At 52.2% G+C, this 21,246-nt stretch overlaps 1 non-coding gene across 1 annotated transcript; it reads left to right on the top strand.

Annotated features, from left to right (window-relative positions):
* Positions 1-15,988: 15,988 nt before the first annotated feature.
* LOC127671376 (U6 spliceosomal RNA) lies at positions 15,989-16,091 on the top strand. Its single transcript, XR_007974737.1, has one exon. It is a non-coding gene; the product is annotated as a U6 spliceosomal RNA (small nuclear RNA).
* The last annotated feature ends 5,155 nt before the right edge of the window (positions 16,092-21,246 follow it).

Raw genomic sequence — 21,246 nt, 5'->3', positions numbered from 1 at the left:
GAGGGTAGGGGTGGGGGAGGGGGACAGACTCTGCTCTGGGACAGCCATCACTTCTTTACCCATTTCTGCTGTCACAGGCATCAGTTGGAGCCTGGCAGAGGACCCAGGGTCTCTTCCCATCTTCCTCAGTGGAGGTCAGGGGTGAAATAACCTGGGTCGATTGTTTCACAGACAGAGACAGAGACATGTGGAAGGGTGGGTGGGTGGACGGACGGACGGACGGACGGATGGATGGGTGGATGGATGGGTGGGTGGATGGATGGGTGGGTGGGTGGATGGGTGGGTGGACGGACGGATGGACGGACGGATGGATGGGTGGACGGACAGACGGATGGATGGGTGGGTGGATGGGTGGATTGATAGGTGGATGGATAGGTGGGTGGGTGGATAGGTGGGTGGGTAGGTAGGTGGGTGATGGCCTTAGGTGGGTGGTAGAGGGTGGGAAAGGTAGATGGACAGAATCCCTCTATTGTCCTCACAACGCTTTTTTTTTTAAAGATTTATTTATTTATTATATGAAGGACACTGTAGCTGTCTTCAGACACTCCAGAAGAGGAAGTCAGATCTCATTACAGATGGCTGTGAGCCACCATGTGGTTGCTGGGATTTGAACTCAGGACCTTTGGAAGAGTAGTCACTGTTCTTACCAGCTGAGCCATCTCACCAGTCCCTCACAACGCTTTTTTAAAGTATATTGTTGTGAAATAAAAAGTGTGTGTGTGTGTGTGTAACAGTTTTGATAAAGGGCTGTTTTCTTAGTATGGAAAGAGCACTTGAGGTCAGTAGGGCCGGAGGACCTGTAGCCCAGCAGTGCAGTGCTCTACAGTGAGATACAGCACAGCACATAGAACTCAGCCTCATAGAAGAAATAACTTGATTAAAATAATATTGTATCAGCTTACAAATATGTTAGCAAAATATGGTGATATGTGTGGGTATTTCAAAATTTAGGAAGCTGTGGCAGGAGGATTACTCCTGAGTTCCAGGCTAAATTGGGGTGCAGGAGGAAGATACTATCTCAGAAGAACACAAATCTGCAATAAGTTAGAAATTAACACAAAGTATGAAAAAGAATTGGCACAGAGAACAATTCCAGAATAGTTTAGAAGTAACAGGGGTGGGAATTCTGCATATCAAGATACAGGGGCTACTCCTGTCTGTGAATCTGTCCCCTAAAGTGCTGATGTTGCTACAGGAATAGTCAGGAAGAGTAAATAACATCAGGAAGCCAGGGAGAAAAGGACTGGCAGAGCCAGGCAGCGCAGAGGATGCATTAAGAGAGATAAAAGGAAAAATTTACAGCGTGGAAAAGGGAAGCCTCTGATTAAGTCTGATTTTCCTTGCTGCACTTAAAAATGCGGAGATAAGCGGTGTGTGGGGGGGGATCTGAGAGCAGGAAGGGCGTGTTACCAGTGTAGGGACCTGCGTGAAATCCGCAGAGCTCAAGGAAAGTCCCAGTGCAGTGGAGGAAGACCTGGAACCAGCGTTGACGGGATGCTCAGCTCCAGGATCAACTTGACACAAGTCGAATCACTGGAGCAGGCCGGCCCGTGGGTGTGTCTGTGGGGACTCCAGATGGGCGACTGCTGTGGGGTGGGGCGTGGCGTGGCGTGGCGGTGCAGGCCTTTAATCTCAGCACTCAGGAGGCAGAGGATCTCTGCAGATGATGGTGCGACCTAGGTGCCACCCTGCTCTTCCCTAGCATGGTGGTCTGGAAAGGGTTAATGAGAGCCAAGGGGGGGTACCCTGTGGACATAGCTGGAGACTGGGGGGAGCACATTGGGAGCTGCCCTCTGCACCCCCTCCAGGGTCGTGGAACCTAAAGCCAGCTGAGCCTTGGGGAGCCAGGGAGGGATCCCCTCTCCGGGCATGGTGAGCATGTGGGAAGTTGAGGTTTTCCACAATTCTCCCCCTTTAAAACAAAAACAGAAAAGAAACATTATTTTAATTCTCTGTGCCCTGCTTCCTCGACGCCGCTGCCAGGGTGCCCTAAACAACAGCATGGAGAACCGCAGAAGGCGGGCGGGAAGGCCCACCGCTGGGAGTCAGACACGCAGCGCAGGGAGGGGAAGGCAAAGGCCAGCTGGGCAGAACCGGTCTCATTCCGAGTGGGCGCTGAGGGTACAGGGGGCTGGAGGAGAATCCTTCCCTGGGGATTTAAGCTACGTCCTTTAATGTGAGGCCTTAATAAAGAGACAGACAGCACACTGGCTCTACATCCGCTTACCAAATTCATGCAGTGCCCAAAAAAACCAAAAAGAGGGCATCAGATTCTCTGGAGCTGGAGTTACAGTTAGTTGTAAGCCCACCATGTGCTGGGAATCAAACCCAGGTCCTGAGGAAGAGCAGCCATTGCTCTAACCACTGGGCAACCTATCTCCTCTATGTGCTTTCTCACACAGCCCAGGCCTACCTGCCCGGGGGGCGGGGGGTGGGGAGGTCATGCCGCTCACAGTGGGCGACCAGGAAAATGCCCCACAGACCTGATCACACTCAGGTCTGACCTGTGCATGTTCTCACTTCCCGTTCCCTCTTCTCAGGTGAAAGCAGTTGTGTTGACAACAGAAACCAAACAGCACATGGCTGATTACGGGCGTTCCTCAAATGAAAGATGGACGGCACCTGAAGGTGTCCTCTGACACACATGGATACACACAGGAAAGGGGAGCTGAGAATGTCAGCTGGGCACTGATGTGGACAGAGCTGTGACATTTTGGGGTCACATGATAAAAGCAGTTTAGAGACAATTCTAGAATTTTGGTTTCTTTAAAAAACACAGACATATATGCACACACTGATAAGTGGATAATAACCTAAAAACTTGGAATACCCAAGAAATAATCCACATATTAAATGATGTCCAAAAAGAACAGAGGAGTGGCCCCTGGTTCTGGAGAGACTCAATGCAACAGTATAGGGGAATACCAGAACACGGAAGTGGGAAGGGGTAGATGGGGGAACAGGGGGAGGGAAGAGGGCTTATGGGACTTGCGGGGAGTGGGGACCCAGAAAATGGGAAATCATTTGAAATGTGAATAAAGAATACATTGAATTTAAAAAAAAGGAAAAAAAAGGAGAAAAAAAAAACCACAGACATAGGGCTGGAGAGATGGCTCAGTGGTTAAGAGCACTGACTGATTTTCCAGAGGTCCTGAATTCAAATCCCAGCAACCACATGGTGGCTCACAACTATCTGTAATGAAATCTGATGCCCTCTTCTGGTGTTTCTGAGGACAGCTACAGTGTACTCATGTAAAATTAATGTATATGGAAGAGTAGTCAATTCTCTTAACTGCTGAGCCATCTCTCCAGCCCCAATCTTTAAAAAACAAAAACAAAAACAAAAACCCCACAGAAATATTATAGGGATGTGTTTTCATTTTAACCCCAGGTGTCGGATGTGGGCTCCTTCTGACTGTCCACAGCAGCTGACTGTGATTTGCCTCGTGCTCTAGCAGAGGTGTGGTTTTGCCAGTTGCAGGTAGTTTTTGCCATTGTGTGATGTTTGGAATTCTGGGAACTTTTCAGAGGGTGTGTACTTTTGTTTGTTTGTTTGGTTGGTTTTGGTTTTGGTTTTTTTTTTTTGAGACAGGGTTTCTCTGTGAAGCCCTGGCTGTCCTGGAACTCATTCTGTAGACCAGGCTGGCCTTGAACTCAGAAATCCTCCTGCCTCTGCCTCCCAGAGTGCTGGAATTACAGGCGTGCACCACCACCGCCTGGCCAGAGGGTGCATACTTGCTAGGCCCCTGAGAGGTGGGTGGATTGTTGTTGGCAGTTGGTGGTCACAGTTTAAGTAGTCTTGAACAAAGAAGAAACAAGTCGAAGTCAGGCAGTGGTGGCACACACCTGTATTCCCAGCACTTGGGAGGAAGAGGCAGGTGGTATACTGGCTAGTTTTGTGTGTCAACTTGACACAGGCTGGAGTTATCACAAAGAAAGGAGCTTCAGTTGGGGAAGTGCCTCCATGAAATCCAGCTGTAAGGCATTTTCTCAATTAGTGATCAAGTGGTGATGGCCCCTTGTGGGTGGTGCCATCTCTGGGCTGGTGTTCTTGGATTCTATAAGACAGCAGGCTGAGTAAGCCAGGGGAAGCAAGCCAGTAAGAAACATCCCTCCATGGCCTCTGCATCAGCTCCTGCTTCCTGACCTGCTTGAGTTCCAGTCCTGACTTCCTTTAGTGATGAACAGCTGTGTGGAAGTGTAAACTGAATAAACCCTTTCTTCCCCAACTTGCTTCTTGGTCATGATGTTTGTGCAGGAATAGAAACCCTGACTAAGACAGGTGGATTTCTGAGTTCGAGGCCAGCCTGGTCTACAGAGTGAGTTCCAGGACAGCCAGGAGCACACAGAGAAACCCTGTCTCGAAAAACGAAAGAAAGAAAGAAAAGAAAGAAAAGAAAGAAAAGAAAGAAAAGAAAGAAAGAATCAAGAAATTAGATATCCTTTCAGTAAAGATCAAACCTGCTCCAAGCATCTCAAGGCCGCTAGCCAGCAGGAAGTCATCTGATGACATCTCCCCCCCTTCCCCTCTGTCCTTTTTGCTCTTATCTAGTGTTAGGGATTGGAAGGGTGGGGGAAAGAAGAACCCCAAAAAGAAGTCAAAGCCAGGCTGCAAACTTGAGTGGTGACAAGCAGGAATTTACCCACCACATCGAACCCTGAAGCTAACATGCCACATCCCAGATCCTCAAGGACTCACCTGTGTGGACCACACTGATATGCACAGCTGCATGCCTCTGCGAGTCAGCAGGGGTAACACCTCAGTGTCCATGACAACAGACACGCTCAGTGCAACCAGTCCATCCACTCACTGAGTTCCTCAGTCGTGAACAGGGGTGATGCTCTGAAACCTTACACTGTGGAGGGGCCTTGAAGACATGGTGCTCAGTGAGAGACCAGGACACAAAAAGACACACATGACACAGAGAGGGGAAGAGCTGGGGTTGACAAACTGTCAGAATCAAGGTTCCCCAGCAGAGTGGCCAGCAGCTGAGCCCACGACATGCACCTGCGGGGGCTTGAGGTGGGAGACCCACTGGATTGTGGCATAGTCGACAGGGACTGAACCCAACGTCAGGACCCTGCAGGCCCCGCCCCTCCTGCCCTTCCCCTCCCCTCCCCCTCCTGCCCCCAAAGAGTCTACGTCTCAATGCAGAGCAGTTTGGTTTCCCTTCAGAGTTCTGCAACCCCAGGAGGGCAGGCAGAAGGCAGCTGGGTTGGGTCATGAAAACCAGACAGAGCACAGGGACACTCTGCCCCAGTCAAGATGTCTTCAGAGAGGTTATGGCATCTGCAATTGGACATGGATTCAATGTCACTAATTTCAGAGGCTGCCTGGTGCCCATCACGGAGTCCTCCTACCACGGGGAGACCTCAGGAAGAACTCCCTTCATTCAAGCCAATTCCAGGCCAGGTGAGATGCCCAAGTCTGCAGTCACAGCTCTGTGAGGCAGATGCACGGGGTATGGAGACACCCTACATCAAAAGACAAGGGGGCTTGGGCGATGGCTTGGTGGAGAGAGCAGTGACTGCTCTTACAGAGGACCCAAGTTCAAGTCCCAGCACCCGCATGGTGGCTCACAAACATCTGTAATTGAGTTCTGTGGCATCTGATGCCCCCTTCTGGCCTGTGTGAGTACGTACACACATACACACACACACACACACACACACGTGCAAAGCAGAGTTTAACATGACTAAAATTTAAAAATAGAAGAAAACACTTTAAGTACAGCTTGTTGATTAGCAGTCAATAAAGCTGGAACGTGGGGGAAACTTCTGAGAAGCCAGAGAAGAACATGGAGGGGCTAGGATGTTCCCAGAGCAAGATGAAAGGATCCAATAGATGTAAAAATGTCAATTTCCTCTCTAAAAATCCATACATTTTTATTTCAATGTCAGTCAAAACCTCAGCTCAACGCTCCCCCATGTTTTGCCTCTTGTGGCTGAAATCAAGTGTAATCTTGTTCTTTCTCCCCTATAGATTGAGGACAATACAATTATTCTAGAATTTATGTGCACCAGGCATAGTGACACATCCTACCGGCTGGACGCCTGAGGGGAGGCAGGCGGGAAGATCGCAAGCCCCAGGCTGGTTTGAATGAGCCGGCAAGATGGCTCCGACTTCCATGCATACCTGGTATAGAAATGATTACATACAGAGAAGAAACAATATTGTAAGCTACAGTTATTTAAACTTTAATTGAGGGCTGGGGGGTGGGGAGGCTACACAGTTAAAGAAGACCCAAGTTTGGTCTCCTGTACTCAAGTATGGTAACTCCAAACACCCAGGGATCAGTAATGTAAGACACGGACATTTTTGTTTTGTTTTGAAGACAGGGTATCTTTACATAACCCTGGCTGTCCTGGAACTTGCTCTGTAGACCAAGCTGGACTCGACCCAGAGATCCACCTGCCTCTGCCTCCATTCAGGAGTGCTGGGAGTAAAGGCGTGCGCCACCATCCATCCGATTTAATCTTTACATCTCTGTGTATGTTTATGCAGGAGTCTGCGAAGGCCCAAAGAGGATCCCTGGATATTTGGAGTTGCGGCATTTGGGTACAATTATGTTTAAATTAAAGTTTAAATAATTATAGATTACAATATTGTTGATCAGAAAATTAGCCAAAGCATGGATTACCTGATCAGACAATGGGATCTCTCTCTCTTTCTCTCTTTTAATTTGTTCTTTTTCTCGAGACAGGGTTTCTCTGTGTAGCCCTGGCTGTCCTGGAACTCACTCTGTAGACCACGCTGGCCTCAAATTCAGAAATCTGCCTGCCTCTGCCTCCCAAGTGCTGGGATTACAGGGGTGTGCCACCACCACCCGGCTGACAGTGGGATCTCTTATTTGTGGTGGAAAAATATTTGCTAAGATAAATGTAAGGGCAAGAATTCTCCCCGTTTTGCTACCCCACCCTAGCCAGGACACACCCAGCTGGGGGTCTGCAAGGTCCATCAGGAAGCAATGAAACCATTGTTTGGCTTGTCTTTGAGACAGAGTCTCACACAGCTGCAGGCCTCAAACTCCATCTGCAACTGAGGATGACCTTGAACTCCTGTTCCTCCAGCATCAGCACCTCACTAGGGTGTTGCAGGGAAAAGGGCTCTACCCCAGAGCTCCATCCCCAGTCCTAAGGGTAAGCCTGGGTTGATGGTGTGTGTGCCGGGGCAGTGGTGGGGCAGTGGTTAGAGCACCTGCTGCTGTTGCAGAGGATCCAGGCTTGGTTCCCAATCTCACACACACACACACACACACACACACACACACACATGGTGGCTCACAACCACCTGACTCCAGCTCCCAGAGATCCGATACCTTCACCTGGCCTATGTGAGCACCAGGCAGGCACGCAGGCGGTACAGAGACATACAGAGAAACATACATAAAGATAATATATTTTTAAAAGATGAGGGCCCTAGTTCAAATCACCAGCACCTACAAAAGAGCCTGAGGTAGAAGAGTTCACTGTAACCTCAGTTCTGGGGAGGTGGAGAAAGGAGGGGTCTGGGTCTGATTCATCAAGCTCTAGGCTCATCTAGAGCAACTGAGGAAGGACAACGTCCTGCTTCAGTCTCTGCCCCACCCCACAGGGGTGCACGGGAACACACACACACACACACACACACACACACGCCATGTGAAAACATGGTGTGAACCTTTCAATCCCACCTGGGAGGCAGAGGCAGGCAGACCTCTGTGAGTTCGAGCCCAGTCTGGTCTACAGAGTGAGTGGGCTATGCTGTGTAGAGATACCCTGTCTCAAGAAACAAAGCTACAAGAACAGAAGAGACAGGTAGGGGGTAATGAGGGAGAAAGAGAGCTTGCTAATTTCATGACATCATTTTTTTTTAAGTAAAATAAAATTGTATTCTTTTATGTGTCTGTGCCTGTGTGAGGGTAGGTGATGTGCACAGGTGTCGGGGAGCACTTGATGAAGAGGCTGAGGCTGGAACCCCGTCCTCCTTCAGCCCTACGCCAATCCTCAGAGCCACACCCAGCCCTGCCTTTTTGATTCGGTGTTTTGTGTCACCCAGGCAGGTGAATCTTGGGCTTGAACTCCTTCCTGATCCTCCTGCCTCCACCTCCCAGGTCTGGAAGCCAGAAGTGGCCACCACCTGCAGCTTGGAAATTCCCATCTTTGAGAAACAATGTCAACAGTCATTGCTTTGTGATACAATGTTTCCCTCTCCCGATTCTCCCTTCCCCTGAAAATGTGTTCCATCAGACAGAGCAGCCAGGCACCTAGTTGTTGGTTGTTGCAGAGATCAGTTTCATCTGCAGCTGCCTTTGTGAACTTCTCCCAAGACCGACACAATCTGATCAGCTGCCGCTCGACTACAAGACATGTCCAAACACTCCCAGAGTCAGGCGGCCCGGTACATTTTTGTAGGTTTGGGCTCCTCAATCAGGTTCATCTCGCCACAGTGGACGCCCTTACCTATGTGCTGTTGGTAGAATAAAAAATAAAATAAAATAAAATAAAATAAAATAAAAACAAGGTACTTATTTCCCACCCCCTAAGCTTCCCCATGGCCTGGTGGGAACTGCCCAGTGAACTTTCCCCACACAGCCAATAATTGATCCTCAATCAGATATTCAAATATGCTCTGGGAGACGGGCAGCCTCAGCACCAGCGACCTCCAGGATAAGAGAGGCTTCTGCGGCTCTTTTGCCCCCCATCTCTCCCTTTATCATAGCCCCCCTCCCCACCCTGCTGAAGACTTGCAAGTATCTTTTGGTCTTAAGACTCCCCTGGGAAGCCTAGTTCCAAATGAGGTGTAAAAAGCTAACACACACACACACACACACACACACACACACGCACGCACCCAGCGCTGGGTTAAAATCAATATTCTCTTCACAGCTCCATCGATGAACAAGCGTCTTCATTTATTAATTATGAAGGGGGATCTCAGAGCTGCTGGCTCCTGCCTGCGCCAGGATGGGATGTGGTGGTCTCTCTACCCCTGCTTCCCCATGGCTGGGACTGTGTTACCCACAGTCTACAATGCACCCTGAGATCAGGAAGAGGCTAGGATGCTCAGCTTCATCTATCCCAGTGACTTGGTTGTTTGTTTGTTTGTTTCACTTCTGACTCTTCCTCCTTCTATCTTGCCCAGAATGTAAGCTCTGTGGGGCTCAGCACCGCCTGCTCCTCACCACAGAGCTCCCAACACTGGCCACATCTGCTTAAGACGCTGTGCCCAGTGTGAGGTAAAGATATCAGGAACGTGAGAGAACACTGTCACTCACCACTGTCACCCTCTAACCCTCTGCTCACCCACTATCCATCCTTCCACCATCCACAAGCATTACATCATCTTCCCAGCCTGCTCACTAGTCTCTCCTCTCACACTCTACTCACACTCCACTCACACTACACTCACACTCCATCATCCACTCACCCATGGATAGATGATGGGTGGATGGATGGATGAGTGGATGGGTGGATGGATGGATGAGCGGGTGGGTGGATGGGTGGGTGGGTGGATGGATGGATGAGCGGGTGGGTGGATGGGTGGGTGGGTGGATGGATGGATGAGTGGATGGGTGGGTGGGTGGATGGATGGATGAGCGGGTGGGTGGATGGGTGGGTGGGTGGATGGATGGATGAGTGGATGGGTGGGTGGGTGGATGGATGGATGAGCGGGTGGGTGGATGGGTGGGTGGGTGGATGGATGGATGAGCGGGTGGGTGGATGAGCGGGTGGGTGGATGGATGGATGGATGGATGGGTGGGTGGGTGGATGGGTGGATGGATGGATGGGTGGGTGGATGGGTGGGTGGATGGGTGGGTGGGTGGGTGGGTGGGTGGATGGGTGGGTGGGTGGGTGGGTGGATGGATGGATGGATGGGTGGGTGGATGGGTGGATGGATGGATGGATGGGTGGGTGGATGGGTGGATGGATGGATGGGTGGGTGGATGGGTGGGTGGGTGGATGGATGGATGGGTGGGTGAATGGGTGGGTAGGTGGATGGATGGGTGGATGGATGGGTGGATGGATAGATGGGTGAATGGGTGGGTGGATGGGTGGATGTGTGGGTGGATGGGTGGGTGGGTGGATGGGTGGGTGGGTGGATGGGTGGATGGATGGGTGGAAGGATGGGTGGATGGATGGATGGGTGAATGGGTGGGTGGATGGGTGGGTGGGTGGATGGATGGATAGGTGAGTGGATGGATGGATGGATGGGTAGATGGGTGAATGGGTGGGTGGATGGGTGGGTGGGTGGATGGATGGATGGATGGGTGAGTGGATGGATGGATGGATGGATGGATGGGTGAATGGGTGGGTGGATGGGTTGATGGGTAGATGGGTGGATGGATGGATGAGTGGGTGGATGGATGGGTGGGTGGATAAGTGGGTGAGTGGGTGGATGGATGGATGGGTGAGTGGATGGATACATGGATGGGTAAGTTGATGGAGTGATAGGTGATTGGATGGGTGGGTGGATGGATGCTTAGATGGATGGGTAAATAAATGGTGGGTGCATGTGTAATGGGACAGGGAACCTGGGATCAGAGTTTGAAGGAAGTCTGGGGAGGAGTGGGCAGCATGGATGTATGAATACACTGGGAAGCTCCTGCCCCAGAGCTGGGGTACCCCTTGCCTTCCTCCCCTCTTTCCAAGCATGTCTTATGAGTCACAGGTGCTGTGGCCAAAGAGGTGGCCCTGGGGCGGCCTGAGCATGGAGTGCGGTGGTGAGCATCACACAGGCTGAGTTACAAGGTTAGGGAAGGGTAGGGTGGTGCCTAGTTAGACAGAAAACAATGATCGCTGAGGAAGGTGGCCACTGCCTCAATCTCTGCCCGCGCCTCCCTAGCGAGGTCTTCCCCCCGCCCCCCCCCCCCCCCCGCCTTTCACCTTCCAGGTTCCCTACAGGTTGTGCACACTGTCCAGTCCTCCTGCACAGCCCCTCCATCCCCTGGCAGCCTATCCTGTCTGCGGGGGGTCCCGGGAGGATTGGGGCGCTCTGCACGGGGTGCAGAGCTGTCACCGCGGCAAGGAGGGGGCTCCCGCGCCCAGGTCGATGCGAGCGGAGGCCCAGCCTGCGGTTTACACTGAATCCGCAAAACTCACCCGAGCTTGAAAAGTGTTCAATACGCCACCGATCGATCGGCGCCGCTGATCGGTGCGCCGCTGCAGTGGGCTGGGGGAGGCGGTCAGAGTGGACCCTCTCCTCTGTCCCCTCAGTCCGGGACGGGGTGAGGGAGTGGAGGGGGGGGGAGCGCGGCCGGGGAGGAGTCCCAGGCCTCACACAGCTCCAGGCTGCAACACTATGGTCTGGCACCTAAGCTAGTGGGAGTCGGGGTTCCAGCACCTTCCCCAGACCTGGCCCCAGTGGACTGACCGTTCGCCTAGAGTTACACAAAGCTCTCGGTGCATCCATCCCCAGCGCCACAAAAACCAGACCTGGTGATGTGTGCCTGCCCTGGGGAGGTGGAGGCAGGAGGGTCAGGAATTTAAGGCTGTCCTCAGCTACACGAGGAGTTGCAGAAGACCAGCCTAAGGTTAGGAGACCTCTTCTGTAAATAAGCAAATAACCACTTTTAGTCCCCAGCTCTTTTGGGTGACTCAGAACGGAAATGAGAAAAAGTGGGGACTTGGTGGGGGGCGACTCCACGCTTGCCACAGAAGCCTGCATTCTGAGTAAACGGTAGGGCAGGGCCTGGCAGACGGGTAAGCCCGGCGCTGGCAAAGAGGGGCCTCTAGCCCTAAAGTGAGGGTTCAGTGAGGGCACCGAGCTGGTGGGAATGCGTGGGAGGCGGAGGCAGGAGGATCTTGAGGTGTTTGGAATTGGACCCTGGCTCAGAACAAACAAAAAATTAAGAAGCAGTGTGACGCTGACCTCTGACCTCTGCATGAACTGCCTGGTCTCCTGGGTGACCACGAATTCGTTTCTTAACCTTTCTGTGCCTCAGGCTTCCAGTGAACACAGAGGTCTTTAACTTTCCTGTTGCACTCCCACCCTAACCATTTATACCCAGATGGGGACTAGATCTGCTCTAAAGCACCCATAGTTCAGCTCTGAGCTGAAAGTCTAGCCACATGCCTTCAGCCTGCCTTGCTCCTCCCTAAGCTTACTGCTGACACCAGGACACCCAACAGACAGACAGACACCTGGACACCCTACACCCAACCCCCGCCTTGTCAGGGCAGCCATCCTCTAGCGTGCGTGCCCAACTTTATCTCATTCCTAAGTACTCGCATCTTTCTGTCTATCAGTCTGTCTTTTGAATTTTGTTTGGTTTTGTCTTTTTGAGACTGGGTTTCTCTATATAGCCCTGGCTGTCCTGAAACTCACTCTGTAGACCAGGCGGCTGGCCTTGAACTCACAGAGATCCTCCTGCCTCCACACCCAGCCTATCCCTCCCTTTTTCTTGAAGGCAGAGCTCCCTAGCTTGCAGGCTACGTGGTTTGCTCTGTCTCTGCCTGTCTGTCTGTCTCTTTCTGTGTGTGTGTGTGTGTGTGTGTGTGTATGTGTGTATATGTGTGTGTGTGTATATGTGTGTGTGTATGTGTGTGTGTGTGTGTGTATGTGTGTGTGTATGTGTGTGTATGTGTGTGTATATGTGTGTATGTGTGTGTGTGTGTGTGTGTGTCTTTCTCTTCTGGACAAATATGGGAGCTGGCGCTGCTGCATGAGCATTGTCCCACCCAGGCTCTGACTTTCCTCAGCCCAGACCCCGCCCACAGCGGTTCCCAGAGCTAGACCATCAGTACCAGGCCCTCTGACCCCCACTGGAGCCCAGGCCTCCCTGCACCCACTTTCCTTAGCTAAGGTCCGGTGGCTGCACCCACTCCTGTGTGAAGAAAATGGATTTCTTTGGGGTTTGGGATCAATCAAGAAAACCCCATGGTGTGCAGTACATGGCGGGGGGCTTGGGGGAGGGGGGGCTTGGGGGAGGGGAGGCAGGACTTTGAGGCAGCGGTGGCTCCTGCCTTTAACCCCAGCTTTCCAGAGGCAGAGGCAGAGGCAGGAGGATCAGGACTTCATGATCACTCTTCTATACTGTACTGGCTGGATTTGTGTCAGCTTGACACACATTATAGAGTCATCAGAGAGGAAGGAGCCCCAGTTGAGGAAATGCCTCCATGAGATCCTGCTAGAAGACATTTTCTCAATTAGTGATCTGTGGGAGAGGACCCAGCCCACAGTGCAAACAGAGCATGCACATACATACATAAATACATCTTTTTATTTTTTAAAGAATTATTTTATATGAGTACACTGTCACTGTCTCCAGACACACCAGAAGATGGCCTCAGATCCCATTACAGACGGTTGTGAGCCACCATGTGTTTGCTGGGACTTGAATTCAGAACCTCTGGAAGAGCTGTCAGTGCTCTTAACCACTGAGCCATCTCTCCAGCCCCTAAATAAATCTTTTTCAATAAGATTTTTAGAAAGCCATCTATGTATACACTGGAGTACTGCTCAGCATGACAAGATCAAGGCTCGGAGTAGAGGGGCTTTGGAGACATTTTCTCCCTGAGAGACCCAAACCCAAAAGGCAGTGTGGACTGCATGACAGGAAATCCTCAGAACGGGCAACCCCAAACAAGGAGTGGATGTGTGAGTGCTCGGGGCTGAGAAGGACAGGATGGCGGTCGTCAGGTTGTCTCTCTCTATGGGTGGCTGAGGATTCAGGAAGGAGAGAGTAGCACTGCTGTGCCTCGTGCCATCATCTGCATTTTGAAAATATTGACTCCATGTCCCATTACTTTCATCTCGCTGTAACACAGGCTCGTGTGTGTGTGTGTGTGTGTGTGTGTGTGTGTGTTTGCAAGCGCGCACACTCCAGGGAGGTGGGCAACACCCAGACCCCCTCTGCCCCCGGGTGTGTTCAGGAGCGGGGGTCCTTACTTTCTTCACCCTCCTCCCATGATATCTGGGGAGATCCACTCCACACAACTCTCTTGCTGTTTGCCCACACCATTCTCAGGCACTGTCCTCGCCGCTGCACAGGCCGGGGACTAACACGGCTCTCCTTGCATGGAACCTTCGATGGGCGCTGGGCACACCAGAGAAGTAACAGGAAGACGGCCCCAGGCTCCTGGAGTTGACTCAGAACGAGGGGCAACAAGGGTCCCGTGGGGGCTGCTTGTGTAAAATGCACAAACTGTCGTGTCTAAGGGCTTCCTGGGGTCCACGTGGTCTTTGTAAATGGGACCCGGTCAGAATGCAATTGGAGTCCCCGGATGGACGTATTAGTACAGGGATGATGTGTGTCCTTAGGAAAAGAGGCTCTGCAGGGACCTGGAGGCCCTTGTAGGGCTGAGCCGTGGGCTGTGGGGGTCGACCAGCCAAGGAAGGCTAGCAACCATGAGAGACAACCGAAGCAAGAGAGGAACACCCTCCGATGCCCTCCGAGGCCCCCATCCCACACTCTAAGGATGCCACGCCCATACTTTGAAGTGCCCCCAATACCCACATTCCAAGGTTTGGACGCAGCCTGTCGGTGCCACCAGCACCTTCGCTTCTCATTTCTCACCCATGAACTCTGCTTGGTTTGGGGGGCGCTCTGCAAGGGACGGTTAACAGCTCATGGCTACAGAGTGGTCTGGAAGTAGGCGCGCCAAGGTGGGCTCAGCGAGGCCTGTGGGGCTCCCTCTCCAACCTCCCAAGCCTGTGCAGAAAACACGGGCTGAGGTTCATCTGCCATCTTGGGGGGAAGACTTCCTGACTTAAAACACATACAGCTCAAGTGGGAGGAATCCAGAGAAAGAGACAGGGGGAAAAGGTAGAGAGGAAGGAGAGCACTTTTGTCTCCGGAGGTGGGGAGCCACCCCGCTGTTCCCGCACTCCAGACCTCTCCGGTCTCTGTCCATAAGGTCCTCCTTTGAAAAGGATGCCTCCCGGCCAGCGATCCTGCTCCCAACTGGGACAGCGGGATTCGAACCTAAGGCCCCCAGGGGATGCGGAGGGGGAGGCTCCCTCGGCGCCTGCCGACGGGTCGTTATCCTGGGGCCGCGCAGGAGATCAATGGCCCGTGGGCGCCAAGCTCCCGTGCGCCCTTTGCGCATGCTCCGCATCGACCGCGCCCGGCAGCCCCGCCGGCCCCGCCCCTCCGCACACGGGTTGCTAGGCAACCGCTGTGTGCGGGCTCCCATTGGCCGGCGCTCCGGGCGCGGTCAGCCGGTCAGCGCGGCTCGGAGCCTGGCTCCGGGCGCGGGTCGATGCCGCCTTCCCCTGACCTTCCCGGGACGCGCGGCGGGGACGGCGGCAGAGGAGCTATATTGACCCGTTTCTTATCTCGGGGATGCAGGGTGGAGGGGGGGCGGCCGGGGCACGTCGGGGCGGCAAACCCGGAAAACTGCGAGCGGGAGTGTGCGGCAATGACCAGATACCCTGCAGGCGGGAGGGGAGGGGGACGGGAAGCATCCCCGGAGGCCACTTGAGTGAAACCCTCGGTGCTTAAAGGCTTCAGACTCTCTACCGTCATTTCCCTGGGGTTCAGATCTTTGCAGATGTGACCCCTGTCCGGGTGAGGTCAGAGTGCACAGGGGCGGGGCCGAAGCCAGTGAGTGCCTGGTTCTCAGGGCATCTGTGTCGCACTCATCCAGCAGCATGGGGACCCACAGCCTCTGGCTGTGCAATTACTTAAATTTTAAAATTATTTAAGTTAAATTGCCCTGTGAGCGTTTTGTGAATTATATTTGTCTGTGCATGTGCTATATGTCATGTGCATGGAGAACAGAGGGCAATTTATGGCAATCAGATCTCTCCTTCAGCTAAGTGGCTTCTGGGAATCGAACTCAGGTGGCCTGCTTGTTGCAAAGCCTCTCTACCCACTGAGCCATCATCTTGTGAGTCAGTGTTGGTGATCCCTGCCCTCTGTTGCTGAGGCTGGGGGGTCCAGGGTTCCAAGCCAGCCTGGATTATAGAGAGAAAGCCTTTCTCAAAACAGAAAAACGAAACAACCCGCTAACTGCTGTGTTTGTGTAGAGGACTCTCCTAACACGCAAAATAAAACAGAAATGTGTGCTAGCGTCGGCAGCACATATGCTAAAATGTAAAGATTCGGAGATTACCATGGCCCCTGCGCAAGGATGACACGCAGTTTTGTGAGGCAGTCCATATTTCAAAACCAAAACAGAAATGCAGTTTAGGGCCAGGAGCTCAGCATATAAAGCAGGCTGCACTCCTAGCAGGCAAAGAGGCTCTGGCTTTCATCCCCAGAACCAAAATAATACAATGAAATGTAATGCTGACCATCGGAAGCTAGGCCGGGCACGACAGTACACACATTTAATCAGCCCAATCTCTGTGAGTTTGAGTCTAGCCTGGTCTACAGAGTGAGCTCCAGGACAGCCAGGGCTGCATAGTGAGACCCTGCCTCAATCAATCAATAAAATTAAAGACATAGATAAATCAAAATCCAGAGCCAAGCATGGTTTCATCTGCCTGATATCCCCCTACTCCTGGAGCTGAGGCAGGAGAATTTCACTTTGAGTCTAGCCTGGGCTACACTTGAGGAAGTTCAAGGTCAGCATGGACCAGTTAGTAAAATCCTGTGTCCAAATAGAAAGCAGGGGCCAATGGTGTGATGCCGCCAAGCCTGGCGACCTGAATTCTACCCCAGGGCCGCGCCAGTGGCCAGGCAAGGCCAACGCCAACATTGGTTTTGGCATATGTCTCTCCACACAATAAATATAACTAATAAAAATTATTTTTAGGGGTCTACAGAGATGGCTCAGCGGTTAAGAGCACTGGCTGCTCTTCCAGAGTTCCTGAGTTCAATTCCCAGCAACCACCTAGTGGCTCACAACCATCTCTAATGGGATCCAATGCCGCCTTCTGTGTGCCTAAAGACAGCTACAGTGTACTCATATACATAAAATAAATATTTCTTTAAAAATCTGGTGCCAAGGACCCTTGTAAGACGCAGCTCAGTCTAGTGCTAGAAGGACACACTGGAGAACCCTCGTTCCCACTGATGGCACCCAGGTAAAAAGCCAGGTGTGCTGTTTGTTTCAGCCGATACCTGTGAGGGGAAGGGGAGGCACCAATATAGGACAACAGGCTCCAAGCTCAGGAAGATCCTGTCACATAAAACATGGTATAGATGGAATATACCATGTTTTATATAAAGGACAACTCACTTTCATACAGAGACTACACATGCTCAAGCACACTCACACTCACACAAACACAGAGACACTTCATACACACAGAGACACATACATACACAAACACACCCAGACATCACCCAGACACATACATACACAAGCACACACATACCACACTACACAAACACACACACACAAACACACACACACACCACTTAAATCATCTCTGTGGGTCCTCCCCACTGCTCCCCCTCTTCCCCACTGCTCCCCTCTGCTCCCCTCTGCTCCCCTCCTCCCCCCTCTGTTCCCCTCCTCCCCCCTCTCCTCCCTTCCTCCTCCCTCTGCTCCCCCTCCTCCTCTCCTCCCCCCTTTGCTCCTCCTCCCCCCTCTGCCCCCTCCTCTCCTCTGCGCCCCTCTGTGCCCCTTCCCAGTTTCAGCTCCTCGGGGCTGGAGCACATGCCATGACCAGGCTGTGCAGGGTTGTTTCTGACCGTGGACACTGGGGTTCAATTTTTATCTTAACCTGGTTATCAAGTAGGGATGGGGAGGGAGTCAGGGGCTGGCGGGGGTGGGGCTTGTGGAAGATAAAAGATAGTAGGCTCTCATCAAAGGACAAACTCCTTGGGCACTTGATGAGGTCCCTTCTACTGGAGCCAGGGCTGTGTGCTGGGCTGGGGGACAGGAGCTGTATGGGAGCCTGAGGAAGGCAGAGCACCAGAGTGCACTGAGTGTGTGTGACTGAGCCCGCCCTGTGACCTGACTTTTGTACCTGTGCTTGTGACTATGCTCTGCAGCAGGTGTTCACACTGTGCTGTGACTGCGCTCTGCAGCAGGAGTTCACACTGCTGTGACTATGCTCTGCAGCAGGAGTTCACACTGCTGTGACTATGCTCTGCAGCAGGCATTCACACTGCTATGACTATGCTCTGCAGGAGTTCACACTGCTGTGACTATGCTCTGCAGCAGGAGTTCACACTGTGCTGTGACTATGCTCTGCAGCAGGAGTTCACACTGTGCTGTGACTATGCTCTGCAGCAGGCATTCACACTGCTGTGACTATGCTCTGCAGCAGGAGTTCACACTGCTGTGACTATGCTCTGCAGCAGGCGTTCACACTATGCTGTGACTATGCTCTGCAGCAGGAGTTCACACTGCTGTGACTATGCTCTGCAGCAGGAGTTCACACTGCTGTGACTATGCTCTGCAGCAGGAGTTCACACTGCTGTGACTATGCTCTGCAGCAGGAGTTCACACTGCTGTGACTATGCTCTGCAGCAGGAGTTCACACTGCTGTGACTATGCTCTGCAGCAGGAGTTCACACTGCTGTGACTATGCTCTGCAGCAGGAGTTCACACTGCTGTGACTATGCTCTGCAGCAGGAGTTCACACTGCTGTGACTATGCTCTGCAGCAGGAGTTCACACTGCTGTGACTATGCTCTGCAGCAGGAGTTCACACTGTGCTGTGACTATGCTCTGCAGCAGGAGTTCACACTGCTGTGACTATGCTCTGCAGCAGTTCACACTGTGCTGTGACTATGCTCTGCAGCAGGAGTTCACACTGCTGTGACTATGCTCTGCAGCAGGAGTTCACACTGTGCTGTGACTATGCTCTGCAGCAGGTGTTCACACTGTGCTGTGACTATGCTCTGCAGCAGTTCACACTGTGCTGTGACTATGCTCTGCAGCAGTTCACACTGCTGTGACTATGCTCTGCAGCAGGAGTTCACACTGCTGTGACTATGCTCTGCAGCAGGAGTTCACACTGCTGTGACTATGCTCTGCAGGAGTTCACACTGCTGTGACTATGCTCTGCAGCAGGAGTTCACACTGCTGTGACTATGCTCTGCAGCAGGAGTTCACACTGCTGTGACTATGCTCTGCAGGAGTTCACACTGCTGTGACTATGCTCTGCAGCAGGAGTTCACACTGTGCTGTGACTATGCTCTGCAGCAGGAGTTCACACTGCTGTGACTATGCTCTGCAGCAGTTCATATTGTCATCAAAGCAGAAGCCCAAGGTTGGAGCCTCGCTCTGAGTTAGATGCAGCCTGGGCCATAGAATGAGACCTTTTCTCACAGAAACAAAACCAGAGATGTGTTGGCACACGCCCTTTATCCCAGCACTTGAGAGGCAGAGACAGGTGGGTCTCTGTGAGTTCCAGGCCAGTCTGGTCTACTGAGGGTGACCTAGTAAACAAAATAACAAAATAAGGCTGGAGAGGTTGTTCAGTGGTTAGAGCACTGGGTGCTCTTGCAGAGGATGTGGGTTTGGTTCCCAGCACTCACGGGGCTCAAAACCTTCTGTAATCCAGCTCCAGGGACCTGAGCTCCCTTCTCACACGTGTGGGCGCTGCATATGCACATGGGGCACAGACAAAGCACCCAGAAACACAGAGTCAAATAAACAGTTTAAATGCTAAATGAACAAGATAGAGAGGGCATTGATGCACACCTCTGGGTTCCATACCATGTGCACATGCACATGCACGCATGTGCGCACGCACACATGCACACGTGCACACACGCACACACACACACACACACACGCACACATGCTTATATGCATGTACCCGTGCAAATAAAATACGAGTGTCTGTGACTAGCTGGTAAGAGTGCTGCCAAGTTTGATTCCCTGGGTTCAGTGCCGGGATCCATGTGGCGGATGGCAAGGACCCATTCTCAAAACTGTCCCCAGGCATCTACATGTGCACGTGGTGTGTGCCCTCTCACAGTCACACGGTGCAGTAATTAAAAGTCCATGAGACTTCATCTCACACAAATCGAAGCAGCCCAGCATGGTGGGACATACCTGACCTCCCAGCATGTACCACAGCGGAGAAGACGGCAAGAACTGGAGGCAAGGGGATCACCTGTCCTGTTGAGGTCACAGGCGTGCACCAGCTAGTTTTTTATGTGGCACTGGATGTCTGAACTCGGAGCCCTTGCTTTAAATTAACTGAGCTGTCTCCCTAGTTCATGATGCTTGCTTGAAATTCTCTAGAATTATTTATTCACTAATGTGTGCATGTATGAGCACCTGTACATGTAGAGGTCAGAGGACAACTTAGAGGAGCAAGTTTGCATCTTCTACCACGTGTGTGTGTGTGTTTGTGTGTGCACACGTGCATGTGTGCATGTATGTGTGTGCATGTATGTGTGCGTGTGTGTGCACTGTGTGTGCACGCATATGTGTGCCCATGTGTGCGTATGTGTGTGCATTCGTGTGTACATGTGTGCATGTGCATGTGTGTGCATGTGTGTGCATGTATGAGTGTGTGCATGTGTAAGTATGTGTGTGTGCGCATTTGTGCATGCATGTATGTGGGCCTGTGTGCATTTGTGTATGTGTGTATGTGTGTATGCATGTGTGTATGTGCATATGTGTATGTGTGTGTGTGTTTGCATGTGTGTGCATGTGTGTATTGTGTGGGCGTGTATATGTGTGTGTATTGTGCATGTGTGTATGTGTATATATGTGTGTGCGTGTGTGTGCATGTGTGTATTGTATGTGCATGTGTGTATGTGTGTTTGTCCTGGGCTTGAACCCTGGTCCTCAGGCTTGGTGGGAAGTACTGTTACCTGCTGAGCCATCTCAATGGTCCCTGCTTGTTTGTTTTTTGAGATGGGGGTCTTGCTTTGGAGCCCAGCTGTTCTTCAGCTCCCTATATATCCAAGAGTGACTTTAAACTCACTGCAATCCTTCTGCCTCAGCCTCCCTGTTGTGCTGAGATGCCACGCCTACCACATCTGGTGAATGAGGTTCTTCCATCACAATCCCTGCTCAGTCCCCAGGACCCCGGAGCTGGAGTGGAAGACAGGGAAGATGACTGTGGGCTGCACCCTGTGGACGCCACCCCAACACCAGCACACAGACTGAGTGCGGGGCTGGGATGCCTCTGGTGGAACTGAGCCCAGGCAGTGCTCCCCTCCCCCATCCTCACTGACTTCACCCACAGGCTGCGTCCCGGCTAGCTGTTCCCACTGCGCGTGGGGTGTATGGATTTCCAGAGGAGTCTCCCCAACTGGCCATTTTATGAACCCAGTTGGATGGATCAAGTGGTTGGCAAGTTTACTTCCTCTCCCGCATCACCAGAGACTCCAGCTTCGCTATCCCCAGGAGGCGAGGGCACAGTGGATCCTCTCAGCCGGAGATCATCTTCCACACCCAG

The sequence above is a fragment of the Apodemus sylvaticus genome, chromosome 20 (assembly GCF_947179515.1).
Source record: "Apodemus sylvaticus chromosome 20, mApoSyl1.1, whole genome shotgun sequence".
In the NCBI taxonomy this organism is placed as follows: Eukaryota; Metazoa; Chordata; class Mammalia; order Rodentia; family Muridae; genus Apodemus; species Apodemus sylvaticus.
Note: the sequence above shows the minus strand (reverse complement) of the source record. Positions and strands in the feature narration are given on the sequence as shown.